Consider the following 17131-nt stretch of genomic DNA (forward strand, 5'->3'; position numbering starts at 1 on the left):
CCCCCCCTTTACGATACAATTCAGAATACAGCTTATGGTTGTAAATTTATTTCAGAAAAGGCAGTATGTATTGTGTTCTTCTCAGCTTTGATCAAAGAAATATTCATATTCTTTTGCTGCCTTAAATGATATGCTAAAATTTTACCTGTTAAAGCATGTTCTGCCTTCACTGATGGTATATTATTTAATTCATACTTAACCTTTTTCAGTTTTCAATAAAGATCTGACTTGGAAGATAATAGCAAACTGACTTAACAAATATTTCAATCTATTTTTCAAAGTTTCTTCTTTCATCTAAGTTTCTTCTTATGAGAAGCATATGCAATCATTCTATCTTTAATAAAAATTTTACAAGCATCCCATTCAATAGCACAAGCACTAGCTGTTCCTTGCTTCATATTAAAATATTATGATAACCTACCTATCATGTGAATTTTAAAAGTCTAATCCAAGGGTGTCAAAGATGCGGCCCACAGGTCACATCCAGCCCAATCAACTGGCTGTGTCTTGCTTCCTTCTCCAGGCCACTATTGTCACCATGCTTCTCTTACTCCTTTAGGGAGGAAGTGAAGGGAAAGCAAAAAGAGAGCATAAACACTTGCAGCAGAGAAAGGTTCCCTCCACTGTGGCTGCTCTCTTCCAAGCCCCTCCTTTGGGGAGGAAACTAGAATTAGGGTTAGGGAGAAGGAAAAAGAGAGTGCATGTGCAACACTAGGACAAATCTCTCCCTGTTCTCTCCTTCCTCCACTGGGGCTGCTGCTGCAAGAAAAAGGACCTTAAGACCAACAAAGTTTTATTCCAGGTATTTCCTGTGCATGCATGCGTCTTTAGAGTGGGGGGAGGGGGAGGGAGATTCTTCTGACAAGCCCTGCTCTACTGTTTACTTTGAGACCTGATCACACACACAAGCACATTAAAAAAGGAAGGGGGGGAAGGAAAGAGATGTATCTGGGACAAGGGGAATTAAATGGAAATTATTTTGGATTATTCTGAAAAGTCCCCCCCAAGGGCCTATATGGAATTTTATTTTCTTTTAAAAACACCCTGATTAGGAATTACAATAGCTGGATTGGATTTCATGTTTTAATGACTGGAAATAGATGGCTAAGTATTTTAAAATACATTTATGGTTCCATATATTCCAGTTCAACACATGATATCCCTCTCTCCCCTTCCTCCTCACTGGCTGCCTTTTTCACATTAACCCCCTCCCTTCCATTTTTTTGAATTTTTTATTATCACTAGCAGCAAGTGGATTTTGTCCAGTCTGGAAGCACACATTATTTCACTTGGAGAGATCCCCCTTTCCAGTTTTAACAGATTAAAAATAACAATAAAAGAAACCTAACACCATAGCTTGTAATTATTATTGTAATTATTAGTAGAAGGGAGCAAGATCACCTTAATAACTAACAAAATTTGTGGCAGGGCATGAGTTCTCATGAGTCACTGCTCACTTCTTCAGGTACAGCTAGAATATGAGTCCATATGTCCTTATATCTTGGAGAGTGAAGTTATTTCAGGTGCCAAATAACATTAGTGTTGATACTTTCCTTGTGGCCACATAGTTTTCTTTTAATTGCTTCAAACTGTGAAGCAAAGTTATATTCAAACTGTGGTTCTTATATTTGGTTAGGGGTCCCAATCCCCCCGCTTTAGCGGGAGACTTCTGGGTCCCCAGCTTAATCTCCCGGTCTTCAAAAATTGAGAACCGGGGGGGTGGAGGGGGGGAGAACATACCTATAGAGCTCCTGAGCAGTTTGTAAAATCCCTGTCCCTTTAAGGCTGGGCAGGAAGGAGGAAACAGGAAGGGCTTCGGAGAACGGCCCCTCCCTTCTTTGCTTTCGTTTTCACACAGGCACAGTTCTCCGGAAGAAGACCAAGTAAGTATTTGTGTGTGTGTGTGTGAGAGAGAGGGAGGGGGCAGGGAGGGGGATTCCCTCGTATGGAGGCCCTCCCCCCCTTTAGAAAGCGTGGGGGGGGAGGGAAATGTCTACTGGGCACTCTATTATTCCCTATGGAGAATGATTCCCATAGGGAATAATAGGGAATTGATCCGTGGGTATTGGGGGCTCTGGGGGGGCTATTTTTTGAGGTAGAGGCACCAGATTTTTAGTATAGCATCTAGTGCCTCTCCCCAAAATACCCCCCAAGTTTCAAAACGATTGGACCAGAGGGTCCAATTCTATGAGCCCCAAAAGATGGTGCCCCTATCCTTAATTATTTCCTATGGAAGAAAGGCATTTAAAAAGGTGAGCTGTCCCTTTAAATGTGATGGCCAGAACTCCCTTGGAGTTCAATTATGCTTGTCACACCCTTGTTCCTGGCTCCACCCCCAGTGTCTCCTGGCTCCACCCCCAAAGTCTCCTGGCTCCGCCCCCAAAGTCCCCAGATTTTTCTTTAATTGGACTTGGCAACCCTATATTTGGTATATAGGTAAATCCCATAATGCCTGATGAAAGTAGAAAATGACAACCAGATGGCCTCCCTACAGACCTTGTCTATGGCTGCTGTGGTAGTGAAAGCTGCCGACGTGGCCACCATCCTTGTGGAATGGGTAGTAACACCCTGTGGTGTCCATAAGCCCATGACTTCATAGGTTGTTTGAATGCATAGTTTTACGCAAAGGGCTATGGTTTAACCCAAAGGGCATTCTAGCTTCCCATGCTAGCAGTGCCATGTGACACAAATAGGCTTTCTGTCAGTCTCAGTTTTGCTGTTCTGTTAATATATATAAGCGCAGGGCCCTGCACATGTCCAGCTTATGCCAGTCCTTTCCTTTCAGATGTGAAGGCTTGAGGCAAAAGGAGGGAAAAACTAGTTCCTGGTTTAAGTGGTAAAATAAATTCACTTTCGGAATAAGAGATGGGTCTGTTTTAAGCACCATGGAGTGTTTGTGGAACAATTATAGTTCTGACAAGGGCCCTAAATCTGAGATCCTCTTAGTGGAGGTAACTGCGACCAGAAAGGCACTCTTTCAAAATTGAAATTTTAATTCCATGGATTTTAGTGGCTAGAATGACAATGGTCAAGATGTATTTTAAGAAATAGCACATGCCATGCTAGTTCCATTACAGACAGTACTTATATTGATGAAAGCTGCAAAACTGTTGTAAAGTTTGCCATAGAAACATTGGTTAGCATTTCCTTGTTCTTTATAATCAATACCTAATTATGTAGCTCAGGCAATTCATCATAATATAGATTTTCATACTGGTGACTAATGTTTATCCAGTGCTTTATGGGACATCTAAATGTAAATAGTGTATTTAGATCTTAGCAAAAAAAAGATATGGTGTTTACCTCCAATTACACACAAAAATCAAGTTGTCAATAACTTTTAAAACTCATGAAGCCCATCATTTTAGAGGTATTTCTGTGGCTGTTGAAAATTTCTTCAGATGACCAGATCTGTGGAAATTGAGATTGCAGTGTTCTATACACAGTTGGTAGTAGGTTTCATTGAACTCAGTGCCAAGTAAATATTGAGCTGCAGTTCCCTTTCATTCTTAGGTTTTACGCCAGATAATTACATCACACCCATGTTGGATTACTGTAATTCCTTCTACACAGGGCTACCCTTGAGACTGACCCAGAAATTACAACTGGTTCAAAATGCAGCTGTGTGGGTACTTACTTAGAGCACATATTCAACCACTGCTCTACCAGCTGCATGGCTCCTGGTTGAAGACCAGATCAGGTTCAAGGTTTTGGTGTTAACCTTCAAAGCCCTAAACAGCCCGGGAACAGCATTCCTTCAGGACTGCTTCTCCTGGTGTCCTCCCCAGAGAGCATTGCACTCTATTGACCAAAATTTGATGCTGATCCCTGATCCAAAGAGCATCCAGCTGTCCTCAGCCGGAACCAGGGCCTTTTTGGCACTGGCTCCAGCCTGGTAGAACACTATTCCAGCTGAGATTTGGGCCCTGCGGGATCTGATACAATTCTGCAAGGCCTGTAAAACAGAGTTGTTTTGCTGGGCCTATGGTTGAGGACACTGATGGGTTCCATCTCTGATTGGCCGCCTCCTCTCCACTCTCCTTTTCAGGTCAGATTATACATCATTCCTCCCTGAATTTTATGCCATTTTTAAATTATGTACTGGTTTATAATATTATGTATTTTATTATATATTATTCAGTATTTTTATTGTATTTGCGTATTAGGAATGTTAAAACTGAACTGTCAAAAGTTTTTATCAGTGATGTTACCCACTTTGAGCCTGGACACAAGGTAGAGCAGGATACAAATCTAATAAGTCAATGCATGTTTTTCACTACTACATGTTTCTTTCCCACACTTACTTGTAGGGAGGCCAGGCACCCATCATCCCAGATTCATGGGGCAGGATCTAATGATGTCACATTAAATAATAGCAGTAGAAGTAAGGTAAAACTTCCACATACCATTAAGAATTGTATCATATGAAAAATAATACTTGCATAATCCTGGAGTTTGTTTAGATCATTAGACTGCCAATAATTTCACTGTATTCTGTCTCAATCTCATGTCTAATTTATGTTCCTTATATTTACTTTGTATATGCTTTGCTACATCAATAAACTTATTTTGAATTTTAAAAATTGTATTATATGTACTATTTATTTACTTACTTGCTAACTTACTTACTACTTCATTTATTCCCCAGCCTCCCGCTCCAATGAAAACCCCAAGTTGCTTATATTATTTTCCTCTGCTACATGTTATCTTTACAACAACCCTGTGAGGTAGGTTAAGCTGAGAGTATATGACTAGTCCAAGGTCACCCAACAAGCTCCCATGGCAGAGTGAGCATTCGATCCTGGGTCTCCAAGATCCTAGTCTGGCTCTCTAGACCGTATACTGGCTACACGCTATGACTGTCAGTAATCACAATTATGGTTTTGAAAAGATGGGCTATTCACCACATACTTTTAAAAATATGAAAATTTATTATACACCATGCATTAAACATAAAAAAATAGTTCAGCAGATAGTACTGAATTATTGCTACCATCTCCTGAATATTCAGTAGTTACTACAAGCAGGCATGCACAGAGGTCTTAAGTTTAAAACTGTGTAAGCCAGCTGATAGCCCTGAGGTTCCAGCCTACCGCCTTGAGGCCCTCAGAATAAACCCCCAAAACCTGAGCCTCAGGGCTAGGGCTGAGCACAAACCAACTTACAAACCAATGTTTATGATGAAGTGGGCCAGTTTGTTGGTTCATGAACCACAATTCTGGCAATCATGTTGATCATGACCACCCACAAACCACCATGTTTTTGTGGAGGTTAGTTTGGTTTGTATATCTGTTTAAATACCTTTCCTTCCCTCATGTGAGACCTGCATGCCTTCCCTCCACTCGCTGAGGCACACCACTGCAGCACACCTCAGCAAGGGAAGAGAAGGCTTTTAAAGAAACATACATGCCTTCCCCTTACCTGCTAAAGTGTGCTACCACCGTGCAATGTTCCCTCTAAGCTGCAGAGTCTTGTGAACAAAAATTCTAGTTTGTGAGCTACTGGCATTACAGTTGTGAGCTACTGGCATTAAAGTTGTGAGCTACTGCATAAATTATTGTGCTCTGGGGTCATCCTTCCAAAGCTAAGACAAAAATGTGTGAGCTGGAGGCTAAAAATCTATGAGCTAGCTCACGTTAACTCAGCTTAGAGAGAACACTGCCACTGTAATGCAGTTCAGTGAATGAAGGGAAGGCATGTAGGTCTCTTCCCTTACTTTTACTCCCTGAGTCACGCTGCCATGGTGGCACACCTCAGCAAGTGAAGGGAAGGCGTTTAAAGAGATGTCACACAGCAGGGGCCTAGGAGGGTCTTCTACCAGCTGCCACCACTCAGGTTAGTGTTGCCAATCCCCAGGTGAGGGCAGGGGATCCCCCGGTTTGGAGGCCCTCCCCCCGCTTCAGGGTCATCAGAAAGCGGGGGAAGGGGAGGGAAATGTCTGCTGGGAACTCTATTATTCCCTTTGGAGACTTATTCCCATAGGAAATACTGGAGAATTGACCCGCGGGTATCTGGGGGGGGCTATTTTTTGAGGGAGAGGCATCAGATTTTCAGTATAGCATGCAGTGTCTCTCCCCAAAATACCCTCCAAGTTCTAAAAATATTGAACCAGGGGGTCCAATTCTAGGAGCCCCCAAAGAAGGTGCACCTATCCTTCATTATTTCCTATGGAAGGAAGGCATTTAAAAAGGTGTGCAGTCCCTTTAAATGTGATGACCAGAACTCCCTTTGGAGTTCAATTATGGTTGTCACATCCTTGCTCCTGGCTCCACCCCAATGTCTCCTGGCTCCACCCCCAAAGTCCCCAGATATTTCTTGAATTGGACTTGGCAACCCTAACTCAGGTAAAGGTCTGCATGGGAGGACCCAGAGGACCCAACTACCCCTGTCTTCCTTATTAGTAAATTCTCTTAACAATGACCAAGGAGATGTGAGGACCCAGGCAGGATAACCACAAAAGGAGTTTATTATTATTGCTCTAAAACAATAAGTGGGTGATAAAAATTTAGTGCTATAGTGAATATGAAAACAGCAAAGGTTGGTGCAAATAAATAGAAGCCCTGATGCAACTAACTAGATATTCTTTTCCTCTAATATCAGAACTCACCACCTTGGGTAAGGGATCTCTCCTGCTGCCTTCTTTCCTGCAGCCTTTTCCAGAGAGAACCCACCCTGTCTGTGCTTTTGGCCATTTTATGCTTTCCTCCCAGGTTCCACCCTTCTCTGGGCCAGTTTCCCTCCAAAACTTTGCCACCCAATCAGAGGGACAGAGGGGATCCCAGGAGATGTAGGCTTTCTTTAGTAACTCCCAGGCAGGCTTCTCTGGAGACTGTAGGCCTCACTAGGCCCAGTATCATGACAGGAGACATACATACCTTCCCTTTACTGGTTGAGGTGTGCCTCCACTGCACAACTTAGCAAGTGAAGGGAAGGCATTTAAAGAAACCCACATGCTTTTCCTTTACATGCTGAGGCATGCCCCCTGCAGAAGGTCCCCTGAACTCATGAACCACTACCAACCTCCATTTTCCCATTTTGTGCCCATCCCTATTTAGAGCCAAAGCCTGGGACACGGCACCCCTAGATACTGGGAATGCATGCAGTTTTTGCCCATGTGTCTAGTAAAGATTTTAGGATATGTCATGCAGCAACACATCCTCTACATTGACGGTTACTGGTAGATACTCAGAAATTTTTGTTTTGTATTTGTTGGCATTATATTATTTATAGCTTGCCTTTCTCAGTGAGACTCAAAGCAGATTACATAATTGTAAATCAACTCAGTCAATTAATCAATCAAAACCTTTATTGGCATATAATAAAAGAACACATCATAAAAACCTCAAATTTTAAATATACAAAGACAGTCATCCCACCAGAGTTTTAACTTTGTATTCTCTAACCCTCATAGCAACAGAGAGGAACCTAGCCACTGCAAAGGTAATAGGGAGGCAGAGATTGGATAGAAGGAAGGATACAAGTCTCTCTTCTGAGCAATTGTGCCTATTGATCAAAGGGGGGCTAATTAAGACATTCCATATTTTGTTGTAGAATTTGCAACTAAGCAAGATGTGAAAAATCGATTCCGTTTTCCTGCTACTACACAGACAAATCCTTTTAGGGTAGAGAACATTTGCAAATTACTATAAAGAACCGCTGATGGTAAAGCATCAAAGCGAATCAACTCAGTTAATTGGATGATATATCTAAAACATCTAGTAAACAATGTGTAATAGGGCTAGAAAGCTGAAATGGTGTTGTTGTCTAAACATAGCATAAATATCAAACCTGATATGTTAAAGAATTCAGAATGTGGGTATTACATCAATAGAAACAGTAAATTTTACTGGGCAAGTATGATGTTGCCCTATTTCATTTACAAAAATTCTCTCATGAAGAATTCTGTTTTGCATCATTTGCAAAATGACAGGAACTTTGGAGCCTTCTTGACCTCCTCGAGCAGGCTGCTCCACACGGTGGGGGCAAAAATGGAGAATGCATGTGTACAGGCAGTTGTTAATCTTGCCCATCTATGGAGTGGTACCTGCAGAAGACTTTGCTGAGATGAGCAATGTTGTGGTGAGACATAGGTGGTAAGGTAGTCTTGCAGATATGAAGTTCTAAGGCTATGAATGGTTTTGTATGTGATAACCAGTACCTTAAATTGAGCTTGGCGGCCAGTGGAGCTTCTCCTAGCTTCTGTTAATAACCAAGCTTTTCTATTTTGTACCAACTGGAGTCCCCAAATTGATTTTAAGGAGAGGCCTATGTAGAATATATTACAGTAGTCTAGTCTAGTCTACCATGGCATGGATGCAGGTGGTCAGATCAGCCAAGTCAAGGTCAGGAGTCATTTTCCAGGCTAAACTAAGTTGGAAAAAAATGTGGCTGCATCAACTTGCTTCTCCAGCTAGGGTGGCCATAATGTCTGAAGGCCAGCCAGGGACACCTTGGGGAGGGGGAAGGTAGGGGTGCGCGCGCGAAGCGCGCGCGCCGCCGGAAACAGGAAGTGACGTCACTTCCGGTGACGTCATGCCACCGCCGGGAAAAGGAAGTGACATCACTTCCTGTGACATCATCCCCCGCGCCACCTGCCGGAAACAGGAAGTGACATCACTTCCTGTGACATTCCCCCCCCCCCGCGCCACCTGCCGGAAGCAGGAAGTGACATCACTTCCTGTGACATCACTTCCCCCAAATGACATCATTTCCCCCAAATGCCACTGCCGGAAACAGGAAGTGACTTCACAGCACTTCCTGTGACGTCCCCAAAAATCCCCCAAATATCACCGCCGGAAACAATTTTGTTCTCAAATCCTGTATATACTTCATCAGTATATGGGATAAGGCACTTTCTCAACTGTGCTGCATAATGCAGCCTATTTATTTTGTCCTGTTTGCTCTGTTGGCTCTATCTGCGCCACCTTCATCACTTTCGGGGTGTGGATCCCCCAGTGGGGTGGGCTCCCGACTCCCTCCGCCGGCTGTTTCTGATAGCCCTGCGCCCCTCTTTCATTTGATATGCGTCCCGTGCGGGTGCCACCCTCCCGCCGGGAGATGCCGCAAAATGAGCCCCCTTGAGGCTTATGGCGGCAGGGCTCGGGGGAAGCGAGCTAGACTGCTGTTCTTTTGAGGGGTCATAGAGTGTTTCGAGCCCGTCCCTGTGGCATCGGTCCCATCGTTGTGGGACCCAGGGGGCCGGCGCAGCAGCACGCCGAAGCAGCCTGTCACTAATAACACAGGTCGAGATGCAGGACAGGAACCCGGAAGTGACCGACAGGCTGCTTCAGCGTGCCGCTGCGCCGGCCCCCTGGGCCCCACAACGATGGGACCGATGCCACAGGGACGGGCTCGAAACACTCTATGACCCCTCAAAAGAACAGCAGTCTAGCTCGCTTCCCCCAAGCCCTGCCGCCATAAGCCTCAAGGGGGCTCATTTTGCGGCATCTCCCGGCGGGAGGGTGGCATCCGCACGGGACACATATCAAATGAAAGAGGGGGCGCAGGGCTATCAGAAACAGCCGGCGGAGAGAGTCGGGAGACCACGCCACTGGGGGATCCACACCCCGAAAGTGATGAAGGTGGCGCAGATAGAGCCAACAGAGCAAACAGGACAAAATAAATAGGCTGCATTATGCAGCACAGTTGAGAAAGTGCCTTATCCCATATACTGATGAAGTAAATACAGGATTTGAGAACAAAATTGCACTGCAGGCAAACACTGCCCATAACTCCTATCTGGCCTTTGCTGAAAGGATTTGGGTGGTATGTCTGAAAGCACCAGAAGACACAAACACAAAGCTCCCTTACACTGAATCAGTGCTTGGGTCCACCAAAGTCAGTATTGTCTACTCCAGGGGTGGCCAGAGTTGCTTAACAAAAGAGCAACATAGAATAAAGGTCAGATGTTTGAGAGCCGCAAGACATGAACATCGGATATTTGAGAGCGAAGGAAGGAAGGAAGGAAGGAAGGAAGGAAGGAAGGAAGGAAGGAAGGAAGGAAGGATGGATGGATGGATGGATCCTGGGGATAGCTTCTCCAGGAGAAGCACTCCCAGCCAAGTCAGTGTGCAGCAAGGAGTGATCTCCTTCCTTGCCACAAGCAGATCCTGGGGCCAGTTTTTCTTTAAGCACAATTTAAACCATGCTGCAAGGAGAAGCCCCAGAGTCAGGGCGGGTTTTTTTAAAACTACAGATATTTTTCTTCTTGGGTCTATTGGACCCAGAAAAAATTGGGATTTCTGAAGAATCCAGGATCCAAATACCATACCGATTCTGGGATTTTTCAGAAATACTGGATTTTTTTTAATCCTATAGACCTGAACCAAGAAATATGGGGGGAGGGGGTTTGCATACCCTTAATCAAGAGATCCATAGCTGGGAAGCATTTTAACATTTGCAAAGACACTGATATATTTGCACAATCTAGCCAGAGCTAAACACTTCAGTCCTATTAACTTCAATTAAATAGTTAAGCATGGTCTTAAATGGCATGCATCAATGCTTAATTTTAAAGTGCTTAACTTTATTATTGTTACTGACCATACAGAACTTAATGGAGCTTTCTAGACAGTAATTCCAAAGCCACAATCACAAGTAGTAAAACTACATGTCCATTAGTTGCATTCTGTAAGATAACCAACAGATTTCAGTATTATATATACTTTCAGTACATGTCTTCCCTTGCTCCTATAGTGAGCTATCAAGTATCTGAACATGTTCCTTGTTATTTGCCTCCTTTTTTCAACTGAATTTTTCCATCTACTCATGCTCCAAGCACAATAAATTTAGTTCCGCTTTACACACCTTCAGAAATTGCTACTGTAGTACGTTAATGGTATACTGGTACAAATTCTCCAAAACAGTAATTTCTGACTCTGTGGTGACATCACATCACAATGTTTTTCATGGCAGACTTTTTACGGGGTGGTTTGCCACTGCCTTCCCCAGTCATCTACACTTTCCCCCCAGAAAGTACTCATTTTACCGACCTCGGAAGGATGGAAGGCTGAGCCAACCTTGAGCTGGCTACTTGAACCCAGCTTCCGTCAGGATCAAACTCAGGTCGTGAACAGAGGGCTTGGACTGTAGTACTGCAGCTTTACTAATCTGTGCTGCAGGAATACCATATTGGCTGCTGACTTAAAATTTGTGTACAATTCTTAGATGGAATGGCCAATGGAATTACCAAGCAGCAATATTAAAACTCTGGTCAATGTTAATTAGATAACTGGAGTGGATGGGACTTTGCAAATTTCTACCAGGTTTGCAGCTGTAGGAATATGCACTTAAAGTAAAACCTCTGGGGCAAAATTTAAAAGAAGCAGGCAATCTTTTACTTTAAAAATTCATGTTGGAAAAACAACACTTTTTTCTGTTTTGGAAACAGATGTCTGAATCAATTTTATTGACACTAAATTAAAACAAAGCAAATTATAACTCTTATCATGCCACTATGCAAATATGAAAGAAAGGACTTAAGTAATGATCAAATAAAACTGGGATTTTTATTGCATGCCCAATCCATTACCTTTAGTTATGCAAAATTACACACAATGTTTTATAATGAGATGGAAATTCCATGTAAATTATTGTCTAACATATATGTATTTTATGCATCAGAGAAATGCATCTACCATAAGTGCTGGAAAGTTCAGTTAACAAGGAATGCTAAACCAAACACTGCAAATAGGCACATTTAACATATTAGAATATGACTACATTTGTCCCTGCAAAATGCATACCTAAGTGCCATGTTTATAAAAAATGTAGGGTGTGAATTGAGTCACAATACCTCCACCTTCAATGTATGTGCTCCCTGTATGGGCACTTCCTACTGCTGACCCCCTCCCCAGCAATCAAAGACCTCCTAAATCAGCAATCAAAGACCTCCTAAATCTGTGATAGAGCTAGGGTTACCAACTCTGGGTTGGAAATTCCTGGAAATTTGGATGTTGAAGCTTGAAGAGGACTATCCTGAGTGCTATTACACAGCAAGCACACAGAGGTAGTTTCTAGGCATCAGAGCTGATCTGAGTACAGTTCCAAAGTTCATATCAGTGCCAGTTTAAACCCTGTGGAGGCCGGGCCAGCTAGGGTTGCCAAGTCCAATTGAAGAAAAATCTGGGGACTTTGGGGGCGGAGCCAGGAGACTTTGGGGGTGGAACCAGGAGACATTGGGGGTGGAGCCAAGAACAAGGATGTGACAAGCATAATTGAACTCCAAGGGAGTTCTGGCCATCACATTTAAAGGGACAGCTCACCTTTTTAAATGCCTTTCTTCCATAGGAAATAATTAAGGATAGGGGCACCATTTTTGGGGCTCATAGAATTGGACCCTCTGGTCCAATCGTTTTGAAACTTGGGGGGTATTTTGGGGAGAGGCACTAGATGCTATACTAAAAATTTGGTGCCTCTACCTCAAAAAATAGCCCCCCCAGAGCCCCCAATACCCACGGATCAATCCCCCATTATTCCCTATGGGAATTGTTCTCCATAGGGAATAATAGAGTGCCTAGTAGACATTTCCCTCCCCCCCACACACACACGCTTTCTAAAGGGGGGGAAGGGCCTCCATACCAAGGAATCACCCCTCCCTGCCCCGGGGCCCCCTCCCTCTCACACACACACACAAACACCTACCGTACTTGGTCTTCTTCCCTCTGACTGCTGTGAAAACGAAAGCAAAGAAAGGGAGGGGCCGTTCTCCGAAGCCCTTCCTGTTTCCTCCTTCCTGCCCAGGCCAGCCTTAAAGGGGCAGGCATTTTACAAACTGCTACACCTACAGGTATGTTCTCCCCCCCTCCAGCCCCCACCCCCACCCCGCTTCCTGATTTCTGGAGACCCACCGGGGGATGAAGGGGGGGGGTTGGGAAGCCTAGGGCCAGCAGGGAAGGCGAGGAGGGCCTCTCCCTCGGCTACCAGCGCAGCACAGCTCCCCTCCCACCTTCCGCATCACCCCCGGACTTACCAAGTCCTTGGCTCGGAAGGCCAGCGCGCCTCCGCCGCAGCCATGCCGCCTCCTCCTCCTCCGGCCGCCTCCTTCTCCTCCGAGGCCGGCCCAGCATGTCCCTTGCCGCCCGCACAGCAGAGGGGCCGGGCGGAGAAGTGAAGCAGGCCCACGCATGCCGCCTTTGCCCCTGCAGGGAGTGGAGGGGCGGGGCGCAAGTCCGGCCTGCTCCTGCTCCTCCAGCGTTGCTGCTCAGGGTCCTAGAAGGACCCAGATTCGGGGCTTGCCACGCTTCTCCGCAGCTGCTCCTCCGAGATGGGCTCAGGCTGAGCCCATCTCGGAGGAGCAGCTACGGAGAAGAGGCAGCAGCAGCGCAGCCTCCCCCCGCTTCCTGGCCCCGCCCATGCCCGGCTCCTCTCGCTGGGTAAACCGGGACTTGTAATGGTCCCGGTATAGGCAGGCCGGGAGGCGGGAATTAGGACCCAGAAGCGGGACATTCCCGGGTGACCGGGACGGTCTGGCCACCCTATCTCCAGCAGTAATGCTGCGTCCAGTATAACCTTTAGGTTCTCAATTGTCAGCAAGGGTAGGCTGAACACCATCAAAATGGGGAACATAATGTCTTTTAAAACTGCAGACTTTTCTAGCCAACATTACTCCCAACTTAGTTGGATTCAGTTTCAATTTGTTCACTTACAGCCATATAACCACAGCTGTCACACAGTGGCTCAAAACCTCTACTTTATTACTAGGAGATTTTAGTAGAGTGATATAGAAGGTAGCATCAGCATATTGATGACATCCAGTTACAAAGCTATGAATGATTTTGCCAAAAGACTTTACATAGAAGGAGGAGGAGTTGGTTTTTATAGGTCTGGCACAGATATTTATGAAGCTAATGGCAACAGAATTTCACAAAACGCAGTCCTCCCTCATAATATCCCTAAGTTTCAAGCAGATTGAACAAAGGGGTTCAGTTTTACAGACCCTCCTGCGTAGCTGTAGTTTTCTCTACTGATTCCTAAAATTACAGTCAAGCAGCAGACTAGCAGGAGAGCTCCTGCTGGCCACAGCATTCAGCAAAACTGCCTGCATTAATTTCATTTTTCTACTTTTACAGTCACTGACTCACAATAAACATGTTTGCCTATCCACTGAAAACTCTGTATTTGGTGTTGTTCTTGTATGTTTCTTTTCAGAATGTGAAAATGGCTTCCTTGCAGACCCCCCCCCCCCGGTCCCTTTCTGTCAATGTGACATTCCCTTTGTGGGGGGAGTGGCTGTTATTCAACTGAATGACAACAAAATTAAGGCAGATTGGATGCAGTCTGTCTACTAAAGAATCTCTACGTTTAAAGTGAATTGAACCAAATTTTACAAGCCCCTGAACAAGGTCTTTCAGCTCTTTATTTTTTCAGCTTATAGTTATAGTTCTTGTAAGGAACAAAAGGCCTCCACCCCCAAAGAGGAGGGAGAGAAAGATAACTATGTTGCTGTGCTTTGTCTAAGAGGTGGTCGGCTGGAAGCACTCTGTATTCCTCCTTTGCAAGGATCCAGTTGAAAGGGGAAAATGCTATTACCCAGGAAATCAGTAGGTTCAAAGAACAGCATGAGCCCATACTGCAGCCAGGATGGTGGTAGAAAGTGCTATCACGTCTCAGCTGATATATGGTGACCCCATTGAGCCTTCAGGACAGGAGATGTTCAGAGGTGGTTTGCCATTTCCCGCCTTTGTGTAGTGACCCTCAACTTCCTTGGTGGTCTCCCATTTGACCCTTCTTAGCTTCTGAGATCTGAACAGAGAAGCTATTGAGATTTACAAACACCAGCACAACTTTAACAGAAAGGAAGAAGGCATTTCCATCCACCAATCTTGGTATCCAGCTCTGCAAAACGCCCTACAGACTGTAAATTGCAGAAATTCACAGAACAACCAGCATATTCCACAGAACAATCAGCACATTCAACAACCATCTTCCTTTTCTTCACACCTCTTCCAACCCTCCCAGCAATTAACACAGAACAATGGTCACATTCAACAGCCAGTTTCCTTATCACTATCCTTCCAGGAAGCCCCACCAAACAATGGGCACATCCACAAACCTATTGCCCTTTCACCACACCCCCTCCAGCCTAGAAATAGCAGCTCTCCAGCAGCCCTGGCCTCACTCAATGCACAGCAGCCAAGAAGGTCAGAGCACCTGCTCCGGTTGCAATGCCACTGAGGATGTTCTCCGCAGCCGAGAACGAAACGTCTGGAAGAAAAACTTTCTCCAGTAGAACACGGCACTTGAGCCCGAAAGATTCTACAAACCCCAATGATGTTACCAGCCGTAAAAACCTGAAATCTTTGAAAAATTGGAAGCCTTGGAAGGATATTCATCTTTATTAAGGCTATTCTTTCCATTAAGGATAGATTCAAATCATTCCATTTTTCCAAGTCTTTTTTAATTTCTTTAAGTAGTTTATCATAATTGTCTGTTTTTAAATTGCTACATTTATTTGAAATAAGGACACCCAGATATTTGATTCTTTTCTCATACAAAAACCCTGATTTTTGCTGAAAAGAATTTGTTCCATCATCATATTCTTTGTCAGAAATTTTGTTTTGTGGTAATTAACCTGCCCAGTAGCCAAATTGTTTAATCTTGTTTATAAGGCAGTCTATTGAATCTATTGGTTGCTCTAGTATAAAAACTAGGTCATCTGCAAAGGCTCTGAGTTTATATTGTTCATCTTTTATCACAGCTCCTTTAATACTTGTATCTTCCCTTATTTGGTTATTCAGTACCTCTAGGGATAAAATAAAAAGTAAAGGTGACAATGGACAGCCTTGCCTTGTACCTTTTTGAATATTAATTGCATCGGTTAATTCACCGTTCACTGACACCCTTGCACTTTGAGATGAATATATTGCTTCTACTGCTGTCAAAAAATTTTCACCACATTCCATACCTTTCAGTTGCTGTAGCATAAATTGCCAACAAACATTATCGAAGGCCTTCTCAGCATCCAAGCAAATTAGAGCCAATTGTTTCTCTGGGTGAGTTTCATAATATTCCAAGATATTACAAACTGTTCTGACATTATCTTCCAGATATCTTCTAGGAAGGAACCCTACTTGGTCATAATGTATTGTAGACTAAAACTTTCTTCAAACGTTGTGCCAATATCGCGGCAAAAATTTTATAATCCACATTTAAAAGGGAGATTGGATGATAGTTTTTAATATCTTTCAGATCAGTATCTTCTTTTGGAATTAAAGATATTGTAGCTTCTTGCCATGAAACTGGTATTTGGTCTTCCTCTTGAATCTTTTCAATAAGATGCTTAAATGGTAATAGTAAAGACTCCTCATAGGCTTTGTAGAATTCCACAGGCAATCCATCTGGACAACGTACACCCCTACTCACATGACCTCTGTAGTGGTAATCTAGATAATCTGAAAAGTGGTTGCTAATTATTTGGATTTTGCTCAGTTGTGTCTTTATATAGTCTTTGAGTATGGGGATATGTTTATGACTACATGATGCAAAACATAGTTTGGATTTACTAGTAAATTGGTAATAAAAAGTATCCTGATCAGCTTCTATTTCTGTGACTATTTCTGTTGTAGAAATCTCCAAATATTTGAATATCTTTAGCAGCACAGGATTTTTAAAATGAGGAAACATTGAATGATTAATTCAGAAATGATGGTAGGACTTGAAATAAAGATAAAGTTTTATGATCTTACATGGCTTATATTTCAAAAGTTTTTTTCATTAGGAAAGAGACCTATGACATTTAGGGTTTTTTTATTTTAGCCAAGCATATTTTGACTTTTAGTGTTTTACTTGATAATTGTCACATAATGAATCCATTTTTGTATTCATGTGACTGCTGTTTTTAATATAAATCACACACTTCCTGTGATTGCTCTATTTTACTATATAGTCATATGACATACTGTTTCAAAGACAGTAAACCTTTTTACCATTTTGAGATTGTTTGAGTGATGACATTAGGATATAAACTTACCAAATGTATATTTTACTATGAAACAGGCTAAACTTATGCTTAAGTGACAGTGTCTTTCAAGGATTCTCATATTTTATTTCAGTGAATCATCAAACAAACAAACCCCAGTATAAATAATGTTGGATTACTAATGCACTAATGATGTGGCTTAGCCACTGAAGA

At 43.4% G+C, this 17131-nt stretch overlaps 1 protein-coding gene across 2 annotated transcripts in view; it reads left to right on the forward strand.

The window, feature by feature from the left end:
• The window catches only part of ARSJ (arylsulfatase family member J), a 74474-nt gene that overhangs the window by 55296 nt on the left and 2047 nt on the right, over positions 1 to 17131 (forward strand). The window lies entirely within an intron of this gene.

The sequence above is a fragment of the Heteronotia binoei genome, chromosome 9 (genome assembly GCF_032191835.1).
Source record: "Heteronotia binoei isolate CCM8104 ecotype False Entrance Well chromosome 9, APGP_CSIRO_Hbin_v1, whole genome shotgun sequence".
NCBI lineage: Eukaryota > Metazoa > Chordata > Lepidosauria > Squamata > Gekkonidae > Heteronotia > Heteronotia binoei.